Source organism: Saimiri boliviensis, chromosome 7, assembly GCF_048565385.1.
Source record: "Saimiri boliviensis isolate mSaiBol1 chromosome 7, mSaiBol1.pri, whole genome shotgun sequence".
In the NCBI taxonomy this organism is placed as follows: domain Eukaryota; kingdom Metazoa; phylum Chordata; class Mammalia; order Primates; family Cebidae; genus Saimiri; species Saimiri boliviensis.
In genome coordinates this window covers 62,751,312-62,777,198 of record NC_133455.1, presented here as the reverse complement: position 1 = coordinate 62,777,198, position 25,887 = coordinate 62,751,312, and the positions used below count along the sequence as shown (strand labels likewise).

Sequence of the window (25,887 nt, the reverse complement as noted above, 5' to 3'; positions counted from 1 at the left end):
GCAATCCTTCCACCTCAGCTTTCCAAGTGGCTGGGACTACAACCATTCACCACCGTGCCTGGTATATTTTTAAAATGTTTTGTAGAGATGAGGTCTTACTATCTTTCCCAGACTGGTCTTGAACTTCTAGACTCAAGTTACCCTACTGCCTTGGCCTCCCAAATTGTGAAGATTACAGGCATGAGCCACTGTGCCCATCCCAGAAATGGTCTTTAAAAGAGTAAGCCCAAGACCCTTCTTCTATCATGGATAAATGAATTTAACAATGATAGACCAACCAAATTCCTCTGTGAGAAATCCAGAAACCAGTTACAGGTTGCTTTACCACAGGTTAGACAACAATCAATGGCATCAAAGTCAGTAGGAAAATTCAGTGCCCTGTCTCTTGCCAGAGCCTCCCAGCCCCCAACCCCTGCACAGCATGAAGCAATTGGAAGGAAATCTTCAAATTTCTATCTTCTACCTGAAGAGAGAAAGGAATTCAACATATATCCAACATTCTAAGTTTTAGGGACCTGGCTGAGGGACTGGTTTCTGTATTGTCTCAATCTGAGCACTAACAGGAACCAGGCACCAGCTGTAATCTCTGGGAACAAGCTGCTCTGGAGTCTGCAGTACCGCAGACAGACACTAGGCGAAGCTCCAGTACCATGACTTGCTATATAGCACCCAAGATGCCACAGTATTGCATGGGGAGCTTCTGATTAGAAATCCCGCAAACCTCTTCAAGTAGATTCACACATGAGCCTAAAGAGGATGCATTTTCTGAAAAGGCTTAAGAAGCCTGCAGAATCTCTAGCCAGGCTGAATGAAGAAAATCTTTGATAAAGAAAACGAGATCAGCAAATCTGGGTGAGATGGCTGATTCTTCAATACTAAAATCCCAACAAAAATTAATGAGACATGCTCTCTACCCGACGGCCAAGATGCCGAAAGGAAAGAAAGCCAAGGGGAAGAAGGTGGCTCCGGCCCCTGCTGTCGTGAAGAAGCAGGAGGCCAAGAAAGTGGTGAATCCACTATTTGAGAAAAGGCCGAAAAATTTTGGGATTGGACAAGACGTCCAGCCCAAAAGAGACCTCACCCGCTTTGTGAAATGGCCCCGCTATATCAGGTTGCAGCGGCAAAGAGCCATCCTTTATAAGCGGCTGAAAGTGCCCCCTGCAATTAACCAGTTCACCCAGGCGCTGGATCGCCAAACAGCTACTCAGCTGCTTAAGCTGGCCCACAAGTATAGAACGGAAACAAAGAAAGAAAAGAAGCAGAGGCTGTTGGCCCGGGCCGAGAAGAAAGCGGCTGGCAAAGGGGACGTCCCCACTAAGAGACCACCTGTCCTCCGAGCAGGAGTTAACACCGTCACCAGTTTGGTAGAAAAGAAGAAAGCCCAGCTGGTGGTGATAGCCCACGATGTGGACCCTATTGAGCTCGTTGTCTTCTTGCCTGCCCTGTGTCATAAAATGGGAGTCCCTTACTGCATAATCAAGGGGAAGGCAAGACTGGGACGTCTGATCCACAGGAAGACCTGCACCACTGTCGCCTTCACACACGTGAACTCGGAAGACAAAGGTGCTTTGGCCAAGTTGGTGGAAGCTGTCCGCACAAATTATAATGATAGATATGATGAGATCCGACGTCACTGGGGAGGCAATGTCCTGGGTCCCAAGTCTGTGGCTCGCATCGCCAAGCTCGAAAAGGCAAAGGCCAAAGAACTGGCCACAAAACTGGGTTAAATTGTAAAATTTTCTTGTAAAAAATAATAAAAATTTTCCTTCAGCCAGTGGAAAAAAAAAAAATTAATGAGACATACAAAGAAATAGAAACACGGCACATTTAAGAAACCAGTTAAATTTCCAGAAATCCACTTGAAATAAATGGAGGTAAATGAGGTGCCAAATAATTCAGAAATATTGTTATGAGAATGCCTAATTAAAATAGAGCATAGATAGTAAACAAAACTAAGAAAATGATGCATAAACAGATTGAAAATATCATTAAAGGGACAGAAACTGTAAAGAAGTACCAACCATATTCTGGAACTGAAGAATATAATAAGTGAATTGACAAAATATCTCTAGAGGGATTGAACAGACTTGGAAAAGCAGAAGAAATAATCAGTGAACTCAAAGACAGAACTTTCAAAATTGCTGAGACACAGGAGAATGAAGAAACATGAGGAAAGCCTAAGGGGCTTATGGGCCACCATCAAATAGAACAACATTATGAGAGTTTCAGAAGGAAAATAAAGAGAGAAAAAGACACATTGCTGTTATTGAAGAAATAACAGCAAAAAAAAATTCCTAGATATGAGAGAAATTGACATATAAAAGAAACTCAATGCCAGCAAAGATAAATCTAAGAGACCACCAACACACATCATAACAAACTATCAAAAACAGAGAACCATTAAAGCAGCAAGAGAAAAGCACTCATCATGTACCAGAGGGCTCCTAATCAATTAACAGCAGGTTTCTTAGCAGAAACCTTGCAGACTAGAAGGGAATAGGATGATATATTCCAAGTATAGAAGTTCCTGATAAGGTAAATGCATAGAAATATATACAGTCCTATAATATTGTAATGTAGTTGTGTAAATCACTTTTAATTCCAGCACAAAATTTATCATTTATTATTTTTAATGATGGGTTCTAGCTTTGTTGCTTAAGCTGGTCATGAATTTTGGCCTCAAGCAATCCTCCTGCCTCACCCTCCTGGGACTACAGGTATGCACCACCATGCCCAGGCACCAGTTTTGAATATTAAAAAATGAAAGTGTAAAAAAGTAATTATATATGTGAGTGAATGGATACTCATTATAAAAAGAGAAAAATTGTGTTATTACAAAGTGGAGGGGGCAGAGATATGAAAGAGTAGAGTTTTTATACATGAATAAAGTCGTTAGCTGTTTCAAATAGAACATTAGAATGTTAAAGTGTTTAATTGCAATAGTAACCACAGAGAAAATACTTACAAAATATACACAAAGGGAAATGAGAAGTGAATCAAAGCATGTCATTACAAAAAAAACAAACGCACACAAGACAAAAAAGAGGACAGCAAGGGAAGAAAGTAGGGACAAAAAAGCTACATGACATACAGAAAACAGCAAAATGGCGATAGTGAGTTCTTTCCTATCAGCAATTACTTTAAAGGTAGATGTGATGAACATGTTAATTAAAAGACATGGACTGCGCGGTGGCTCAAGCCTGTAATCCCAGCACTTTGGGAGGCCGAGGCGGGTGGATCACAAGGTCAAGAGATCGAGACCAACGTGGTTAACATGGTGAAACCCCGTCTCTACTAAAAATACAAAAAATTAGCTGGGCATGGTGGCACGTGCCTGTAATCCCAGCTACTCAGGAGGCTGAGGCAGGAGAATTGCCTGAACCCAGGAGGCGGAGGTTGCGGTGAGCCGAGATCGCGCCATTGCACTCCAGCCTGGGTAACGAGAGCGAAACTCCGTCTCAAAAGAAAAAAGAAAAAAAAAAAAAAGACATGGACTGACTGAATGGATTTTTTAAAAAAGATCCAACTGTATGCTCTTTACAAGAGACTTACCTTAGACTTAGGGACACACAAAATCTAAATGTGAAGGGATGGAAAACACTCCCACATAAATGGGAAGCTAAAGACTGGGGTGGCCATATGTAAAATTAGATAAGATAGTCTTTAAGTAGAAACTGTCAGGAGGATAAGAAAGGATGTTGTGTAATGATAAAGGGTCCATTCATTAGGAACATACAACAACGATAAATATATGCACATCTAATATTAGAACTCCCAAATAGGTGAAGAGTTGATAGGACTGAGGGAAGAAATTAACAGCAACACAATAATAACAGGAGACATAATACTCTTATTTATGGCCAGAACAACCATACAGAAGTTCAACAGCAAAACAGAAGACATGAACAACAGTATAGACTAGTTGGCTCTAACTGATGTCCACTCAACAACAGCAGAATACACTTTTTTTTTATTTTGAGACCGAGTCTCGTTCTGTCCCCAGGCTGGAGTGCAATGGTGCGATTTCAGCTCACTGTATCCTCTGCATCCCAGCTTCAAGCAATTCTGTCTCAGCCTCCCTAGTAGCTGGGGCTACAGATGCCCACCACCACACCTTACTAACTTTTTTGTATTTTAGTAGAGACAGGGATTCACCATGTTGGCCAGGATGGTCTCAATATCCTGACCTCATGATCCACCTGCCTCGGCCTCTGAAAGTGTTGGGATTACAAGTGTGAGCCACCGTGCCCAGCCCCAGGATACATATTCTTAAGTACTCTTGGAGCATTCTCCAAGATAGACCACATGTTAGGCCATAAAACAAATCTTGACAAATTTAAGGAGGTTGAAATTATACAAAGTATCTTTTCTAATCACAAATAAAACAAGAAATCAATAGCAGAAGGAAAATAAGGAAGTCCACAAGTTTGTGGAAACTAAGCAGTGCCCTCTTAATGAATGGGTCAGAGAAGAAAACACAAGTGAATTTAGAAAATATCTGGAAACGAAAGCAAAAATGCAACATTCCACACTTATGGGATGCAGCAAAAGTAGAAGTGAGAGAGGAGCTTATAGCAGTACTCTAATACTGAAAACAGACAAAAACACAACAAGAAAACTGTGGCCCAACATTTTGGATTAATACAGTAGCAACAAAATAAGTATATAAGGAATTTACCTCAATATAAGAAAAGTCACCTGGCATGGTTGCATATGCCTGTATTTCCAGCTACTCAGGAGGCTGAGGCAGGAGGATCACTTGAGCCCAGAAGTTCTGGGCTATACTGTGCTATGCTAATCAGGTGTCTACTAACTTGGGCATCAATATGGTGACCTCCTAGAGTAGGGGACAATCAGGTTGCCTAAGGAGGGGTGAACCACCCAGGTCAGAAAAGGAGCAGGTCAAGACACCCATGCTGATCAGTAGTGGAATCATGCCTGTGAATAGCCACTGCATTCCAGCCTGGGCAACATAGCAAGACCCTGTCTCTCTATATATGTAGTTTCATATATGACACTCAGTGGAGAAAGATTGAAAGCTTTTCTTCTAAGATTAGAAATAAGGTGAGGTTGTCCCCTCTCACCACTAATATTTAATGTGGGAAGTCTGGCAAGAGCTGTTAGGCAAGGAAAAGAAATACAAGACATCCAAATTGGAAAAGAGATATAATTTCCTCTATTTGTTGACACTATGCTCTCATATTTAGAAAATTCTAAAGATGCCACAAAATTACAACTAATAATTTCAGCAAAATTGCAAGACACAAAGTCAACACATAAAAATCATTTGTGTTGGCCAGGCGCGGTGGCTCAAGCCTGTAATCCCAGCACTTTGGGAGGCCAAGGCTGGTGGATCACAAGGTCAAGAGATCGAGACCATCCTGGTCAACATGGTGAAACCCCGTCTCTACTAAAAATACAAAAAATTAGCTGGGCATGGTGGCACGTGCCTGTAATCCCAGCTACTCAGGAGGCTGAGGCAGGAGAATTGCCTGAACCCAGGAGGCGGAGGTTGCGGTGAGCCGAGATCGTGCCATTGCACTCCAGCCTGGGTAATAAGAGCGAAACTCAGTTTCAAAAAAAAAAAAAATTGTTTGTGTTAAATCAGAAAAGGAAATTAAAAATACATCCCATATGCTATAATACAAAAAAGAAAAAAATACTTGGGACACGAAAGACTTGTACACTGAAAACTACAGAACATTGTAAAGAAATAAAAGATGCAGATAAATGGATTTAAGAGCCCATGCTTAATGGGCTTAATATTGTTAAAATGCTTAATATTATTAAAGTATCCAGGCTTAATATCCATACTACCTAAAGCAATCTACAGATTCAATGCAATATCTATCAAAATCCCAATGCATTTTTTACAGAAAATACCGAAAGTTCTAAATTATATATGGATCCTCAAGGGACCTCAAGTAGGCAAGCCAATCTTGAAAAAGGACCAAGCAGAAGGCCTATGCTTAAATGTTTTCAAAACATACCACAAAAACTGCAATTAAGATGACGTGATGATGGCATAAAGGTAGATATATAAACCAATGGAACAGATCAGAGAGCCCAGAGAGAAGTTGTTGTGCATGTGACCACATGAACTTTGGCAGTGTACCTAGACCACACTTTTCCACAATAGGGAAATGAGTCTCCCCAGGAACTTACAACTCAGTGACAAAAAAAACCCCAAGTTAAAAACTGATAAAGGACATGAACAGACATTTCTCCAGAGGTCATATACAAATAACCAATAAGTGCACAGAATGATGCTCAATATCACAAATCATTAAAGAAATGGAAATCAAAACCATAACCAGGTATTACCTCATACACATCATTATGGCCACTATCAAAGGAACAGAAATTAATACATGTTGGAGACGATATGGAGAAGTTGTAATCCTTGTGCATTGATGGTGGTAATGTACAGCCATTGTGGGAAACAGTATGGAGGTGCCTCAAAAAATTAAAAATAGAAAAACCATATGATCTAGCAATACCATTACTGGATATACATACAAAATAATTGAAAGCGAGGTCTCTAAATGATACTTGCACACTTATGTTTATTGTGGCATTATTCACAATAGCCAAGAGATGGAAGCAACCCAAATGTCCATCAACAGATGAATGGTGTATTTATACAATGGAATACTATGCACCCTTAAAAAGAAATTCTGTCATGTGCCACATTATGAGTGATCCTCAAGGACATGATTAAGCCATTCATAAAAGGATAGATACTATATGATTCCACTCATATGGAGTATTTTAGAGTGGTCAGAAATCATAGAAACACTGTAGAAAGGTAGTTTTTATGGTCTATGGGTTGGGGGAAGAGGGACTTAGTGTTTTGTGGATTTAGAGTTCCAGTTTTGCAAGATGAAAACATTCTAGAGATCCATTGCACAACTATTTGAATACATTCAACACTGTTGAAATTAATCGTTTTAGGTAAAAATGATTAAGATAGTAAATATAATGCTATGTGTTTTCTATTTTTACTGCAATAGTAATAGTAATAAGCATATTGTAAAGAAGAGCAGAGAGGCTGGACACGGCGTCATGCACTTGTAGTCCATGCTACTCAGGAAGCTGAGAGGAAGGGTTTCTTGAGCCCAAGACTTCAAGTCCAGCCTGGGCAACATAGTAAGACTCTAATTTTTAAAAATTAAGAAGAGAAGAAAAATAGAAAAGTAACTAGAAGGGAATGTTTTTATTAAGCAATGGATGTTTGGGATTTGCACAAGCCAAGTGCCATGATGATAGATTTGGAATGCTTAAGCAACTTTTGAAAGGCCACCTTCCTCTTCTTGCCTTTCTTTATATGAAGTTGAAGCCTCAAGAAGTACACATTTTTACAAAATATTCACCCTCCAGTATGCTACTCCTTGTGGGGAGTAGTGGGAGTATAGAAAGGTATGGAATCATGACTATATTGAAGCCTCCACAGTACTGAATGGAAAACAGAATGCCACGTTTTTCTGACATCATAAGCCTGTGTCCCCATATAGGACTGAGAGAACATCATGGACTTTTACCACAACTTGGTTATGTTTACTTACAGGAGCCTCTGTTTCTAAGAATGCAAAAACTTTGCAGGGACACCAATGATCTCACAATAATTCAAACCCTTCCATATTGCAGTCACACTTTCACTATGGAGAAGTTTAGTTGCCTCTATATATGAAAATACTTCTCATATATATTTATTTATTCAGGATCTTTTTGGGTTAGTAGATACAATGGAAACCCATTCCTTTTGGGGCAGTCATGTAGACAGTTCCAGTCTCACAATTCTGCAAATGTGAAGGACTGTTGACACTATGAACTTGATGACATCTTGGATCCAAAGTTTCATCTTCTTTTAGAAACAACCCATGGGTAAAACTAACACTATGTATTAGTTTCCTAGTGCTGTCATAACAGATTACCACAAAACAATAGATACTCATTATCTCTTCAGTTTGGGGACCTAGAAGTTCAAAATCAAGGTATAAGCAGGGCTGTGCTTCCTCTGGAAACTGCAGAGAAGTCTAATTGCCTCTTCCCAGCTTGTGGTGACTTACTGGCAGTTTTTAGTGTGCCTTGGTTTGCAGTTGCATCACTCCAATCTCTGCCTTAGTCATAACATGGCATTCTCCATGTGTGTCTCTATCCCCCGTGGCTGTCTTCTTATAAGGATACCATTAAGATGGGATCAGGAGCCTACTCTACTCCAGTATGACCCCATATTAACCAATTACATTTGCAATGACCCTAATTCCAGATGAGGTCACATTCTGAAGTACTAAGAGTTAAGTCTCCAATATATATTTTACTTATATGGGGACATGATTCAACCCATAACACCAAGCAGAACTGGATACCAGATGAAGATACTCAAATGTAAAAATAGTTAAGTAGTGTTGACAACAGGTGGTATGAATAGACTGTTGGCATAGTGGGCTGGGGAGGGATTGTAGCAGTTCCTAGAAAGAGCCAACGAGGATATGTGATCTGAAGTATTTGCCATTGCACTGGCAGATAAGGATACTAGAGGGAAAAAAATGTTAGAGCAGTAAGACATGGTATCAGACAAAGAAAAGTAACCAGAAAAGCATGGTATAGAGAAGACAAAAAGTACCAAATACCAGTATTATGCATTGACTAAGAAAAAAGGGTCCCTGCTCTGGGTTCCACACTCCAGAGGGACCCATGTATCACAAGCACACACATTTATTAAAGAATACCCAGGCAGCTCTGTCACTTTTACATTTGGTGCTCAGTGTCAGTACGGCATGACTAATAATTCTTAACTTTTTGTGAACACCATTTGGTCCCCAGAGAAATGCTTCTCCAAATCCGTTACCCAATATCTTTAAAACAATAGGTAACTCTGTCCAACTATTAATCAGATTTATGGGTTGACTGCTACTGACACTGCTGCATAGAGCAGTGGGGATTAAAGTGTCAGAAATTTCAGGAAACAGAAATGACAAAGTAATTAACCTGTCATATTTTTCTTCAACACAAAAGCAAAAGATTTTTGTATAATAAAGTATTGTTTTCCACTCAGTACCCCACTGGTTTTGTTGCTTCTCTTTGTGTTCAAACTGTACATATTTTGTACCTGTGTGGCAATTTGGTACACTTTGAATAAAATGTTTCTTTTGTAATCATTTAGATCATTTCTGTCAATGGAACAGAAATTTTGTGAAAACAGTATAACATTCATTGAGATATATTGTGATTGTACTAAAGAAGGCAAAAAAAGGAATAAATATTATTTATGAAATACGTGTGTTTATTATGCAAACGTTGCTTATCCATGAACAGAATTCTAGACATGTGCACTAATCATTAAATTTAGTTCTCTTTTATATTGACTGTGTTTCAATCATATGAAAATCATCCAAAAGGATGCGCTTTTTAAAAATAGCTCCAAAGCTTGATTTATAACCTTTACATTTAGACATATGGCTGAGGGGTTCCCTTTTTACTCTTGCCCCAGGCTCTGCAAACATAAAGAGTGGGACTGTCAACTGTTTTTACTATAATTGAAATCAGTAGACAATGAGGCAATTATTGCTGTTGTAAAAGAACACAATGCAAAAATACAACATTTGAAGGAGATGAAGTAAGAAATGACAGACTGAGGGAGGAAATAAAAGGAAAAGCATCACAGAAATGAATTTTTGTTTCTTTTTTTTCTTTTTCTTTTTCTTTTTTTTTTTTTTTTTTGAGACGGAGTCTTACTCTGACACCCAGGTTGGAGTGCAATGGAATGATCTCAGCTCACCACAACCTTCGCCTCCTGGGCTCAAGTGATTTTCCTCCCTCAGCCTCCCAAGTAGCTAGAACTGCAAGTGTGTGCCACCATGCCTAGCTCTTTTTTGTTTTTGTTTTTGTTTTTTCTATTTTTGGTAGAAATACAGTTTTGCCATGTTAGCCTGGGTGGTCTCAAACTCCTGGCCTGAAGTGATCTGCCCACCCCAGCCTCCCAAAATGCTGATGTTACAGGTGTGAACCACTGTGCCTGGCCTAAAAACAATATTGAAAGAACAAGTGAGTCCATTTTTGGTTTTTGAGGTGGAGAGTCTTACTACATTCCCCAGGCTGGTTTTAAATTGCTGGCCTCAGGTAACTTTCCTGCCTCAGCATCCTAAATCCCTTTTTAAAAAACAATAGTTCTTAAACCTTTTTAAAAAGTAAGCTGAGCCGGGCGCGGTGGCTCAAGCCTGTAATCCCAACACTTTGGGAGGCTGAGGCGGGTGGATCACGAGGTCAAGAGATCGAGACCATCCTGGTCAACATGGTGAAACCCCGTCTCTACTAAAAATACAAAAAATTAGCTGGGCATGGTGGCACATGCCTGTAATCCCAGCTACTCAGGAGGCTGAGGCAGGAGAATTGCCTGAACCCAGGAGGCGGAGGTTGCGGTGAGCCGAGACCGCGCCATTGCACTCCAGCCTGGGTAACAAGAGCGAAACTCCGTCTCAAAAAAAAAGGAAGCTGAGCACCACTGAGTTACAGAAATAGAAGAAGGTAGGCAAAGGAAATCTAACCGTGGCTAGTGAAATTCTTTTTTTTTAATTTAATTTTTTTATTGTACTTTAGGTTCTGGGGTACATGTGCAGATCATGCAGGATTGTTGCATAGGTACACACATGGCAATGTGGTTTGCTGCCTCCATCCCCCTATCACCTACATCTGGCATTTTTCCCCATGTTATCCCTCCCCGACCTCCCCACCCCCACTGTGTCCCTCCCTTGGCCCCCCACAACAGACCCCAGTGTGTGATGCTCCACTCCCTGTGTCCATGTGTTCTTATTATTCAACAACCATCTATTAGTGAGAACATGTGGTGTTTGATTTTCTGTTCTTGTGTCAGTTTGCTGAGAATGATGGTTTCCAGATTTATCCATGCCCCTGCAAAGGACACAAACTCGTCGTTTTCTACGGCTGCATAGTATTCCATGGTATATGTGCCGCATTTTCCCTGTCCAGTCTATCATCGATGGGTATTTGGGTTGGTTCCAGGTCTTTGCTATTGTAAACAGTGCTGCTATGAACATATGTGTGCATGTGTCTTTATAACAGAATGATTTATAATCCTTTGGATATATACCCAGTAATGGGATTGCTGGGTCAAATGGAATTTCTATTTCTAGGTCCTTGAGGAATCGCCACACTGTCTTCCACAATGGTTGAACTAATTTACACTCCCACCAACAGTGTAAAAGTGTTCCTATTTCTCCACATCCTCTCCAGCATCTGTTGTCTCCATATTTTTTAATGGTTGCCATTCTAACTGGTGTGAGGTGGTATCTCAATGTGGTTTTGATTTGCATTTCTCTAATGACCAGTGATGATGAGCATTTTTTCATGTTTGTTGGCCTCATATATGTCTTCTTTTGAAAAGTGTCTGTTCATATCCTTCTCCCACTTTTGGATGGGTTTGTTTATTTTTGTCTTGTAAATCTGTTTTAGTTCTTTGTAGATTCTGGATATTAGCTCTTTGTCAGATGGGTAGATTGCAAAAATTTTTTTCCATTCTGTTGGTTGCTGGTTCACTCTAATGATTGTTTCTTTTGCTGTACAGAAGCTCTGAAGTTTAACTAGGTCCCCTTTGTCTATTTTGGCTTTTGTTGCCAATGCTTTTGGTGTTTTGGTCATGAAGTCCTTGCCTATGTCTCTGTCCTGAATGATATTGCCTAGGTTTTCTTCCAGGGTTTTTATGGTGTTAGGTCTTATGTTTAAGTCTTTAATCCATCTGGAGTTAATTTTAGGGTAAGGTGTCATGAAGGAGTCCAGTTTCTGCTTTCTGCACACTGCTAGCCAGTTTAAAAATATGGAATGCTTCATGAATTTGTGTCATCCTTGCGCAGAGGCCATGCTAATCTCTGTATCGTTCTGATTTTAGTATATGTGCTGCCGAAGTGAGCACACAACTGAAATTCTTAGTAGAAAACTGAAATGTAATTTTGCAAACTGAAGGCTCAAATGTATACATTGAAAATACACACTGTAACAGGAAATATTGACCCAGAATGGTGGCCACAAAGAGAGCTCTGTTTCAAGCAATGGTAAAATTGGTGGTTTAGGCTTCCTCTCTCACTGAAAACAACCAGAAAAGCTGGAGAAATTAGACATCTACTGAAGCCTCAGAAAGCAAATAATGCATGAGGAATTGTGTGGTTAGTATCCAGAAAAGGAGAGAAACCCCCAAATCCTTCAGGGCCTGGGCACAACCATTGCCCACACTGCTACAGCCCGCCACCACCGCTACCTTGCCAGCAGTCATGATGTCTGTAGCCCACCTGATGTCATTTATGCAGGACTGCTGGCAGACATAGAGGTTGTTAGACTTGCTCTTGGTGATGGAGTCATTGACATTGATGGTAGGCACCCTCAGGATCCCATTGGCCATCATTCCGTGGACCCAGTCACGGTCTCTTCAAAGATGCCTCAGATGACTGACAGAAGCTGTGGGTACTTGGTGTAAATGAAGTTGGTTGAGATAATCATGTGGAGGGGCCTGTCTTTGAAATACAGTATCTGCTTGATGCACCACACGTATTTGTCATCTCTTTCACCCTTCCAGGAACACACTGGAATACCAGCCTTGGCAATGGCAGCTGCCACATAATTCTAGGTAGAGAAGATATTGCAGCTGGGCCATTGCATCTCAGCACTTGAGGTAATGAGGGTCTCAATGAGGGCAATGGTCTCCACCATCATTTGCAGGCAGCTGGTGACGTCAGTGCCTTTCAGTGGCTTGGAGCCAAGTACAACTTCCTCATACATATCAGGCCCACCATCTCAGTCTCCACAATGTCCAGGGCCTTGTGTCCAGGCTGATGTCAGTGACTGTGTAGGGCAGTTTGTCAGACATGCTGATGGTGCTTCTGCATGGAATGATGGACATAGGAGAAGCAGGCTGGGACTCTGCCATGGAGCAGGCAGTGCTGGGCAGGCCTGGCAACTTTTTATATGCTGAAAATCCATAGGTATTTCCTTTTTTGAGTCAATTGTCTGTTACTCATTTTCTCACAGGGTTGTGGGTATTTTTTTACCAATCAATTTATAGTTGCTCTTCTGTCCTGGGCAACATAGCAAGACCTCATCTGTCTCTCAAAAAGACAAAAAAAAAAAAAAAAAAAAAAAAAAAGGAGCCAGGCATGATGGTGCATGTCTGTAGTCCTAGCTTCTTGGGTAGGTGAAGCAAAAGGATTGCTTGAACCCAGAAGTTTGAGGCAGCAGTGGGCCATGATCACATCACTGCACTCCAGCCTGAATGGTATAATGAGACCCTATCTCAAAATTTTTTTAAAAATTGAATTTTAAAAAATTAGAAGTAATTAAGTATGTATATTACTGGATACTCATTATAAAAGAGAAAAATTTTGTTGTTAACAACATAAAGTGAAGAGGGGCAGGATGTAAAGGAGCAGAGTTTTTACATATGAATGAAGGTAAGTTGTTAGCAGCATAACATAGAATGTTACAGTGTTTAGATGTTTTATGTAACTGCAATGGTAACCACAAAGAAAATATCTACAGAATATACACAAAGGGAAATAAGAAGGGAATCAAAATATGTCACTACAAAAAAGGGAAGAAGGGGGGACAAAAATCTACACAACAAACAGAAAACGATTAACAAAATGGCAATAATGAGTTCTTTCCTATGAGCAATTACTTTAAATGTAAATACATTAAACACACTAATTAAAAGATATAGATTGACTATGTTTTAAAAAACAAGATCCAAGTGTATGCTTTCTACAAGAGACTTGCTTTATGCTTAAGGACACACATAAGCTAAAAGTAAAGGGACAGAAAAAGATTCCATGTAAATGGGAACCTAAAAGCAGGGGTGGCCATATGTAATGTTAGACAAGATAGTCTTTAAGTAGAAACTGTCAGGAGGACAAGAGATGTTATGTAATGATAAATGGTCCATTCACCAGGAACATATAACAACTATAAATATATGCACATCCAATATTAGAACTCCCAATTAGGTGAAGCATTGACAGAGCTGAAGGAAGAAATTAACAGCAACATAGTAATAGCAGGAGACATAATACTCCTCTTTCATTCACGGCCAGAACAACCATACAGAAGATCAACAACAAAACAGAAGACATGAACAACAGATCTGTTGGCTCTAACTGATGTCCACTCAACAGCAGCAGAATACACATTCTTTATGTACTCATGGAGCATTCTCCAAGATACATCACATGTTAAGCCATAAAACAAATCTTGACAAATTTAAGGAGATTGAAATCGTATAAAATATCTTCTCCAATCACAATGAAATAAAACAAGAAATCAATAGCAGAAGGAAAACAGGAAAGTACATGATTTGTGGAAACTAAGCAGTGCCCTCTTAATGGATCAGGGAAGAAAACACAAGTGAATTTAGAAAATATCTGGAAACAAATGAAAGCAAAAATGCAACATATCACACTTATGGAATGCAGTGAAAGTAGAAGTGAGAGGGAGGTTTATGGTGGTAAACACCTACATTAAAAAAGAAGAAAGATCTCAAGTCAACAACCTAACCTCATACTTCAAAGAACTTGAAAAGAACAACAAACTAAACCCAAAGTTAACAGAAGGAAGGAAATAATAATGCTAAGAGCATAGGTAAATGAATTAGAGAATAGAAATAACATAGAAAAACATCAAGGACACCAAGAGTTGTTTTTGTTTAAAAAGGTTAGTGAAATTGTCTAATCTTTAGCTAGACCAACTGAGAAAATAAGAGAGAAGACTGAAATTAGTAAAATTAGAAGGCCAGTTACAGTGGCTCATACCTGTACTTCCAGAATTTTGGGAGGTCAAGGTGGGAGGATTGCTTGAGCCCAGGAGTTCAAGGCCAGTCTGGACAATATAGCAAGGCCCTGTCTCTAAAAAAATAGAATAAAATTTAAAAAGTTAGAAGTAAATGTGAGGGCATTACAACAGTTGTCACAGAAGTAAGGATTATGAGACTGCTGTGAAAAGGTATGCCAACACATTGTATCACGTCAAATAAATGGATAAATTCCTTGGGGAATACCACCTACAAAGACTGAATCATGAAAAATAAAGAATATGAATAAACATAATACGAGTAAAAAAATTAAAGAGCTAATCAAAACCTTCCCAATGAAGAAAAGCCCAGGACCTGATGGCATCACAAAAGAATTCCACCAAACATTTAAAGAACAAATACCAATTCTTTTTAAACTCTTCCAGAGAAGTGAAGAGGAGGGAGCAATCTCAAACTCAGTCTTTGAGGGCAGTAGTAACCTGATAACAAAACCAGAATAAAATAAAACACAAGAGGCTAGGGATGGTGGCTCATGCCTGTAATCCTAGCAGTTTGGGAGACAAAGGCAGGTGGATCTTTTTAGCCCAGGAGTTCTTGAACTGGGCAACATGGCAAAATTCCATCTCTACTAAAAATACAAAAAAAAAAAAAAAAAAAATCAGCCAGGTATGATATGCACTTGTAGTTCTAGATACTCAGAAGGCTGAGGTGGGAGAATTCCCAGAGCGCAGGAAGTTGACTCTGCAGTGTGCTGAGCTGAGATTGTGCCACTGCACTGCAGCCTGGGCAACAGGAGTGAGACCGTGTCTCAGAAACAAAACAAACACACACGCACACGCGCTCGCACACACACACACACATACATACACACAAAGAAAGAAAAGAAAGCTATGGACTAACATTTCTGATGAATACAGATGCAACAAAAAAGGTATATAAGGAACTTACCTCAATATAATAAAGGTCATATAAGACAAACCCATACTAGCATCACACTCAATGGAGAAAGACTGAAAGCTTTTCCTCCAAGATTAAGAATAAGGCAAGGATGTGCCCTCTCACCACTAATATCTAACATGGGAAGTTTGGCAAGAGCTATTTGGCAAGAGAAAGAAATATAAGACATCCAAATTGGAAAAGAAGTAAAATTATCTCTATTTGCTGGCAGTATGATCTCATATTTAGAAAATTCTAAAGATTCCACAAAAATTACAATAAACACTTTCAACAAAATTGCAGGATATAAAGTCAACACATAACAATCATTTGTGTTTTTATGCACTAACATTGACCAGGAAAGGAAATTACAAAAACCACATACCATATACTATAACATAAAGGGTAAAATACTTAAGACATGAAAGACTTGTACACTCGAAACTCCAAAACATTGTAAAGAAATAAAAAAAGACAGATAAATAGTAAGACATCTCATGCTCATGGCTTGGAAGACTTAATATTGTTAAAATAGTCATACTATGCAAGTGATTTACAGATTCAATGCAGTAGCTATGAAAATCCCAATGCATCTATGAAAATCCCAATGCATCCCTTACAGAAAAGAGAAAAAAAATCTAAATTGTATATGGAACCTCCAGGGACCCCAAAGAGTCAAAACAATCTTGAAAAAGGACCGACTAGGAGGCCTCACACTTAATGATTTTTAAACATACCACAAAAAAAAACCTGTCATTAAGATGATGTGATAATGGCATAAAGATAGATATATAGACCCATGGAACAGAATAGAGAGCCCAGAAATAAGCTTTTGTATGTATGGCCAAATAAACTTTGGCAGTATGCCTAGACCATACAATAGGGAAAGGTGTCTCTTCAGTAAATGGTATTGGGATAACTGGATGCAAAAGCATGACATTGAATTCTTACCCTACCCCACAAAAATTAAGTTTAAAACGATGGATCAAAGACCTAACTCTATGACTTAAAACTATAAAACTCCTGGAGAAAATTATGGGAGGAAGGTGTCAGGACATTGGATTTGGCAATGATTTTTTGAATATGACACCAAAAACACTGGCAACAAAAGCAGTAATTGATAATGGGACTACATCAAACTTAAGTGCTTTAGCACACTAAAGGAAACAGTGAAAAGAAAACCTATAGGTTGGGAGAAAATAATTGCAAATTATGTATCTGATAAGGGGTTAATGTCCAGAACATATATATAAGGAACTTATGAATGTCCAACAAATGTACAGAATGATGCTCAACATCACCAATCATTAAAAAAGAAATTCAGGCCGGGCGCGGTGGCTCAAGCCTGTAATCCCAGCACTTTGGGAGGCCGAGGCGGGTGGATCACGAGGTCAAGAGATCAAGACCATCCTGGTCAACATGGTGAAACCCCGTCTCTACTAAAAATACAAAAAAAAAAATTAGCTGGACATGGTGGCACGTGCCTGTAATCCCAGCTACTCAGGAGGCTGAGGCAGGAGAATTGCCTGAACCCAGGGGGCGGAGGTTGCGGTGAGCCGAGATTGTGCCATTGCACTCCAGCCTGGGTAACAAGAGCGAAACTCCGTCTCAAAAAAAAAAAAAAAAAAAATTCAAACTTTGGGAGGCCGAGGCGGGTGGATCAAGAGGTCGAGAGTTCGGGACCATCCTGGTCGACATGGTGAAACCCCGTCTCTACTAAAAATACAAAAAATCAGCTGGGCATGGTGGCGCGTGCCTGTAATCCCAGCTACTCAGGAGGCTGAGGCAGGAGAATTGCCTGAACCCAGGAGGCGGAGGTTGCAGTGAGCCGAGATCGCGCCATTGCACTCCAGCCTGGGTAACAAGAGCAAAACTCCGTCTCAAAAAAAAAAAAAAAGAAAAAGAAATTCAAGACCACAATGAGATATTATTTCATACCTACCAGTATGGCCACTATCAAAAGAACAGAAAATGACACATGTTGGAGAGGATGTGGAGAAGTTGGAACACTTGTGTATTGGTGGTGGCCATGGAAAATGGCACAGCCACTGTGGAAAACAGTATGGAGTTTCCTCAAAAAATTAAAAATAGAAAACCATATGATCTGGCAATCCCATATCTGAGTATACCTGCAGAATAATTGAAAGCAAGGTGTGCAAAGGATACTTGCACACCCATGTTTACTGTAGCCTTATTCACAATAGCCAAGAGGTGGAAGCAACCCAAATGTCCATCAACAGAAGAAGGAATAAGGAAAGTGTGATATGTTCATACACTGGAATACTGTGCAGCCATAAAGAATTCTGTCGTGTACTACAATATAGATGATCTTCAAGGACATGATGTCAAGTGAAATAAGCCATTCATAAAAGGGCACATGCCATGTTATTCTACTCATATGAAGTATGTAGAGTGGTCAGAAATCATAGAAACAGAGTGCAGAAAGGTGGTTTTTAAGGGCTGGGGGTCAGCAGAAGAGGAATTAGTGTTTGGGTATAGAGTTTCAGTTTTGCAAGATGAAAGCATCCTAGATATCTGTTGCACAATAATGTGAATATATTTAACACTACTGAAATGTAATCACTTTTAAGTAAAAAATGGTCTCAATCTCTTGACCTCATGACCCACCTGCCTCAGCCTCCCAAAGTGCTGGGATTACAGGCATGAGCCACTGCACCTGGCCTGTTGTTTGGTTATTTGCCTCTAACGAAATCCCATGTTGAAATGCAAACTGCAGTGTTGGAGGTGGGTCCTGGAGGGAGGTGTTTGGATCATGGAGGTAGATCCCTCATGAATGATTTGGGCCATTCCCCTGGTGATAAGTAAGCTCTTGCTCTGAGTTTGCATGAGATCTGGTCCTTTAAAAGTATGTGCCACCTCTTCCATCTCTCTCTCTCTCTCTCTCTCTCTCTCTCTCTCTCTCTCTCTCTCTCTCTCTCTCTCTCGTTCTTGCTCTCACCATCTGATGTACAAGCTCCCACTTCACCTTCTACCATGAATCAAAGCTCCCTGAGGCCTCCCCAGAAGCTGAACGATGTTGGTGCCATGCTTGTACAGCCTGCACAACCAAGAGTCAGTGAAACCTCTTTTGTTTATAAAGTACCCAGTCTTGGATATTTCTCTGTAGCAATGCAAGAATGGCCTAATGCAGAACGTTGGTACTGAGGAGTAGGGCATTGCTGTAAAGATATCTACAAATGTGGAACTGACTTTGGAATTGGGTAACAGGCAGAGAGGTTGGAGAGTTTGGAGGGCTCAGAAGAAGACGGGAAGGTGACAGCATATTTGGAAATTTTGCAGCCTAGCCACGTGGCAAAGAGTAAAGGTTTTTCAAGAGAGAAATTCAAGAAGGCTATGGAGCAACATCTTGCTAGAGATATTTGCATAACTAAAAGGGAGCCAAGTGCTGATATCTAAGAGAGTGGGGAAAATCAGAGACCTTCACGGCAGCACCCCCATCACAGGCCCAAAGGCCTAGAAGGGAAAAATTGTTTCATGGGCCAGGCCCAGGGCCCCATTACCCTGCACTGCCTTAGGACACTGCTCCCCACATTCTGGCCACTCTGGCTCAAGCCTTGGCTCAAAGGACCCAAGATACTGCTCATGCCACCACTCTCGAGAGTGCAAGCCACTCTAAGCCTTGGTACCTTCCACATGGTGTTAAGCCTGTGGGGTGAAAAGTGAATGAGGTGTAGCAGCCTTCACCTGTATTTCAGATGATGTATGAAAATGCCTGGGTGCCCAGGCAGAAGCCTACTGTAGGGGCAGAACCCTCACAAAGAACCTCTGCTAGGCAGTGCCGAGAGGAAATGTGGGGTTGAGCCTACACACAGAGTCCCAATTGGGGCACTGCCTAGTGGCGGAGACCACTGTCCTCAAGAACCCAGAGTGGTAGATCCACTGGCAGCTTGCACCCTGTGCTGGGAAAAGCTGCATGCACTCAACAACCTGTGAGATCAGCTGTTAGGGCAGAACCCTGCAAAGCCACAGGGGCAGAGCTGCTCAAGGCTTTGGGAGCCCAACCCTCATATCAGCATGCCCTGGATGTGGGACATGAAGTCAAAGGAGATTATTTTGAAGCTTTAAGGTTCAGTGCTGGGTTTCTAACTTGCATAAGGCCTGTAACTCCTTTCTTTTGGCTGTTTTCTCCCTTTTGAGATGGAAATATTACCCAATGCTGGTACTCCAATTGTATGTTGAAACTAAATAACTTGTTTGATTTTACAGGCTGGCTCATAGATGGACAAGACTTGCCTTGTCTCGTTTGAGATTTTGGACTTTTGAGTTAATGCTGGAACAAGTTAAGACTTTGAGAGACTATTGGGAAAGGATAATTGTATTTTGCAATATTAGGAGAGCAAAAGAAGGGGGATGCAGGGATGGAATGATATCGTTTGGACATCTGTCCCCACTCAAATCTCATGTTGAAATATAATCCCTAATGTTCAAGATGCGGCTTGGTTGGAGGTGTTTGGATCATGGGGGTGGCTCCCTCGTGAATCATTTAGGCCATCCCCTTGGTGATAAGTGAGCCCTTGATCTGAGTTCTCGTGAGATCTGGTCATTTAAAAGTGTGTGGCACCTCTCCCCACAATCTTGCCCCTGTTTTCACCATGTGACATGCAGGCTTCCACTTTGCCTTCCACCATGAGTAAAAATTCCCTGAGTCCTCCCCAGAAGCCAACTGATGTTGGCACCATGCTTATAAAGCCTGCAAACTGTGAACCAATTCAACCTCTTTTCTTTATAAATTACCCAGTTTCAGGCATTTCTTTATAAGCAGTGCAAGAATGGCCTAATACAAAGATGGTAAATACAAAAGTCTGTGTGTTTTTAAACCACAATAATAATAGCAATAAGAGTATTGTTTCAAAGAAGAGCAGAGAAGCTGGACATGGTGACATATACCTGTAATCCATGCTACTCAGAAGGCTGAGGCAGAAGGATTGCTTGAGACTGGGAGTTCAAGTCCTGCCTGGGCAACATAGCAAGACCCTATCTAATTTTTAAAACATATTATGTAGGTAAAGAAGAGGAGAGATATGGGAAAGTAGCTGTCAGAGAATGTTATTATTAATCAATGGATGTTTGGGATTTGCACAAGCCAAGTGTCATGATGATAGATTCAGAATAGTTAAGCATATTTGAAAGGCTATCTTCCACTTCTTGCCTTTCCTGATACAAAGTGGAAACCCCAAGAATACACATTTTTACAAAATATTCACCCTCTAATGAGCTACTCCTTGTGAGGAGTGGTGGGAGTGTAGACAGGTATGGAATAATGACTATATTGAGGCCTCCACAGTCCTCAAAACCAGAATTCCATGTTTTTCTGACATCATAAGCCTGTGTCCCCATATAAGACTGAGAGAGCATCATGGACTTTTACCACAACTTGGTTATATTTACTTACAGGGAGCCTCTGTTTCTAAGAATGCAAAAACTTTGCAGGGACACCAATGATCTCACAATAATTCAAACCCTTCCATATTGTAGTCACACTTATGCTATGGAGAAATTGAGTTGCCTCTATATATGAAAATAGTTCTCATATATATATTTATTTATTCAGGATCTTTTGTGAGTTAGTAGATGGAATAGAAACCCATTCCTTTTGGGGCAATCATGTAGACAACTCCAGTCTCACAATTCTACTGCCAATGTGGAGAACTGCTGACACTATGAACTTGATGACATCTTGGATCCAAAGTTTCATCTTTTAGAAACGAACCAGAACAAGAGATGGGTAAAACACACTGTGTATTAGTTTCCTGGCGCTGTCATAACAAAGTACCACAAAACAATAGATACTCATTGTCTCCAGTTCTGGGACCTCGAAGTTCAAAATCAAGGTGTAAGCTGGGCTTTGCTTCCTCTGGAAACTGCAGAGAAGTCTAATTGCCTCTTCCCAGCTTGTGGTGATTTACTGGCAGTTTTTGGTGTGCCTTGGTTTGCAGTTGCATCACTCCAATTTCTGCCTTAGTCATAACATGGCATTCTCCATGTGTGTCTCGATCCCCCATGGCTGTCTTCTTATAAGGATACCATTAAGATGGGATCAGAAGCCTACTCTACCCCAGTATGACCCCATATTAACCAATTACATTTGCAATGACCCTAATTCCAGATGAGGTCACATTCTGAAGTACCAGGAGTTAGGACTTCAACATATTTTTTACTTACATGAGAATACAATTCAACCCATAAAACTAAGCAAAACTGGATACCAGATGAAAATTCTCAAATATAAAAATAGTTAAGTAGTGTTGACAACAGGTGATGTGAATAGACTGTTGGCATAGCGGGCTGGGGTGGGATCGTAGCAGCTGCAAGAGAGAGCCGACAAGGATGTGTGATCCGAAGTACTTACCATTGCACTGGTAGATAAGGATACTAGAGAAAAAAAAAATGTGAAAAAGATCAGTCAAACATGGCATCAGACAAGAAAAGTAACCAGAAAAACATGGTATAGAGAAGAGGAAAAGTACCAAATACCCGGTATCACCCATTGACCCAGAAAAAAGTAGCCCATGCTTTGGGTTCTACGCTTCAGAGGGACCCGTATATCACAAGCACACACATTTATTAAAGAACACACAGGCAGCTCTGTCACTTTTACATTTGATGCTCCGTGTCAGCATGGCATGACTAATAATTCTAAATTTTTTGTGTATAATGCCAGGAAATTGCTTCTCCAAATCTATTGCCCAATATCTTTAAAACAATAGGTAACTGTGCCCAACTCTTGTTCAGATTTATGGGTTGACTGCTACTGACACTGCTGCATGGAGCAGTGAGGACTGGAGTGTCAGACGTTTCAGGAAACAAACGACAAATCGATTAACCTGTCATGTTGTTCCTCTCAACACAAAAGCAAAAGAAAACTTTTGCATAATAAAGTATTGTTTTCCGCTAAGTGCCCCACTGATTTTATTGCTTCTCTTTGTGTTCAAAGTGTACACATTCTGTACCCCTTTGTGGAAATTTGGTACACTTCGAACAAAATGTTTCTTCTGTAATCCTTTAGATTATTACCTTCGATGGAACAGCAATTATGTGAAAACAGTATAACATTTGTTGATACTGTGATTGTGCTAAAATAAAGGCAAAAATAAAACTCATGACATAAATATAATTTATAAAATATATTTGTTTCTTTTATTTTTATGCAAACATTGCTTATCCATGAACGAATACCTAGACATGTAGAGTAATAACTAAATTTAGTTATTACCTATATTGAATGCATTTCAATCATATAAAACCATCGCTGCATATTTTAATGCTGTTTTAAAGGTATTTTGGTTAAAAAAAGAGAGCAAAATGTCTTTTATTTAATAGTTTCAAAACTTGACTTATAACTTTTAAATTTAGACAAACGGCTGGGGGTTTCTATTTTACTCTTGCCCCAGGCCCTGCAAATGTTTGGGGTTGCCAAAGATTTTACCATGAATTGAAATCAATAGACAATGAAGCAATTGTTGCTTTTGTGAAAGAACACAATGCAATAATACAATCAAGATGGTCAGATAATCGAAGGAGATGAAATACTAAATGACAGACAGGGAGGAAATAAAAGAAAGACAGAAAACCATCACAGAACTGAAAATAATTTTGAAAGAACAAGTGAGACCATTTTTTTTAGGTGAGGAGCCTCACTACTTTCCCCAGGCTGGTTTTGAATGTCTTGGCTCAGGCAATCCTCGCTCCTCAGCCTCCTGAGGAGCTAGGATTATAGGGCACATTACCACTGTACCCAGCTTTTTGAAAAGGTTTAAGGAATACTGTTTAAATGCATTGATCAGATAATGAACATTTGAGTTGATGTCTCTTTTTAGCTATTATGAGTAATGCTGCTGTGAACATTTGTATGAGTTTTTACATGATGCATGTTTTCATTTCTCTTGAATTGAAACCTAGGAATGGAATTTCTGGCTCATAGAGTAACTCTATGTTTAACTTCTTAAGAAACTGCCAGACTATTTTTCAAAATAACTGCACCATTCTATATACTGACTAGGTGTGTATGAGGGTTCCAGTTTTTTCACACCCTTACCAGTGTTCCTTATCTTCTTTTTAATTCTAGCTACCCTGGCCAGTACCACACTGTCTTGAAAACTGTTGCTATTTTTACGTAAATTTTTAAATCAAGGAATGTGGGTCTTCCTACTTTGTTCTTTTTCAAGATTGTTTTTGCTATTCTGGGCATCTTGCAATCCTTATCGGTTTTAGAATCAGCTTGTCAGGTTTTGCAAAGAAGTTAGCTGGGATGCTGATGGAGATTTGATTGAATCTGTAGATAGGTTTTTAAAGGATTGCTATCTTAACAATAGTAAGTCTTTTGATCTGTGAACATGTTATGTTTTTATAATTATTTAGATCTTCTTCAGCTTCTTTCAACGAGGGTTTACAGTTTTCAGAGTATAAGTTTTGCAGTTTTTGTTACATTCATTCCTAAATATTTTATTCTTTCTTATGCTACTTTAAAAGGAATTGTTTTCTTATATTCATTTCTGGGTTATTTATTGCAAGTATCTAGAAATAGAATTGAAAGTTATATGTTGATATTGTGTTCTATAACCTTGCTGTACTTGTTTAATCATTTATAAGAGTTTTTTAGTGGATTCCCTGCATACAAAATCGTGTCATCTGTGAATCGAGATAATTTAACTTTCTTTCTAATCTGGAAGACTTTTGTTTCTTTCTCTTGCCTAATTGGCCTAGTTAGGACCTCCACTACAGTGTTGGATAGAAACGGCAAGTCCATCTTCAATTTCTAGTTTGTTGAGTATTTTCATCATGAAAGGAGGCTGGATGTTTTCTCAGGTATTTTTGCTGCATCTGTTCAGATAATCACGTGATTTTGTTGTTGTTTTTTTGTGTTTTTTTTGAGACAGAGTCTCACTCCGTCACCAGGCACCAGGCTCCAGTGCAGTGGTGCGACCTCGGCTCACTGCAACCTCCGCCTCCTGGGTTCAGGCAATTCTCCTGCCTCAGCCTCCTGAGTAGCTGGGACTACAGGCACGCGCCACCATGCCCAGCTAATTTTTTTGTATTTTTAATAGAGACGGGGTTTCACCATGTTGACCAGGATGGTCTCGATCTCTTGACCTCGTGATCCACCCGCCTCGGCCTCCCAAAGTGCTGGGATTACAGGCTTGAGCCACCGTGCCCGGCCTCATTTTAATTTTCTTAATGATTTTTGTCTATTTTTTTAACACACACTTTTTAAAAATTATATTAAAATCAGGCAATGGTCTGACAATAAAAAGGCTGCTTATGAAATACTGTTATGTTAAACTTCACTTAGAGGATGTTAAATCCTCAGAACTAAGGTTTTCCCCCGGAAAAAGATCAATGGAAACATCAATTGCTTTTTAGACTTGATAGTTGCTGCTTCAAAAGGTGGTTTTACACAAATACTAAATTTAAAAAAAACAACTTTAGTACACAATGAATTGCTTTTATTTCGGTATGCATCTACATTTCAGCATTTAGTGGCCCTGAACAGAAAGTGGAAAGATCCAGCAATTTGCCAGGAGGTCAAGCCCGCCAATTTCGGGGATCTGCTATGCACACCGGGTTCTTTCTTAATCCCTGCTGGGGATCTTGAGAAGCAGCAGCACCAAAACCAAGGCATGCACCGGATTCAAGGTTCTTTTTGTTCCAGTTGTCAGATTCCAAACTAGACCCCCATGGATTGCAAGGATGGCCAAATGAAAGCCCTGTTTAAAACTTCTTCAATTTTTAAAAGCAAAAGCAATTACAGGAAAGTAAAACAATTCAGAGGAATCATGTGTGCTTATAAGTGTCTTCATGTGGCCTTTCTCCGAGTTCAACCACCCAGGACTCTGAGAGCTGGCAGGTCTGAGTAACGCTAGTGACTATTCTTTCCACCGTATCAAAACCTGAGCTAAAAACAATGCATCAGCTAATGACAGCAGAGGGTGGCAGGGCTGAGGACCCAACTTTCATTTCCCAGGCTGGTGGAGAGTGAAAAAGTATGGTTCTGAAACTAAACAAGGGAGGTCAGAGACTCTTTCCAACCTTACCTAATGGCTTCTGACCAAAGAAAGGACGTGTCATGGAAGGTGTTGGGTGGTGATGGTGCAAAAAGGAACTTCAGGAGGAGGGAAGAAAAA

The 25,887-nt window shown here is 40.0% G+C and overlaps 1 non-coding gene and 1 pseudogene across 1 annotated transcript; one reads left to right on the top strand and one right to left on the bottom strand.

Annotated features, from left to right (window-relative positions):
* The first annotated feature begins 889 nt into the window (after positions 1–889).
* Positions 890–25,416, top strand: LOC101041108 (large ribosomal subunit protein eL8 pseudogene; annotated as a pseudogene).
* Positions 11,828–11,929, bottom strand: LOC120365132 (U6 spliceosomal RNA). The gene has a single exon (XR_005580151.1). It is a non-coding gene; the product is annotated as a U6 spliceosomal RNA (small nuclear RNA).
* Positions 25,417–25,887: the final 471 nt, after the last annotated feature.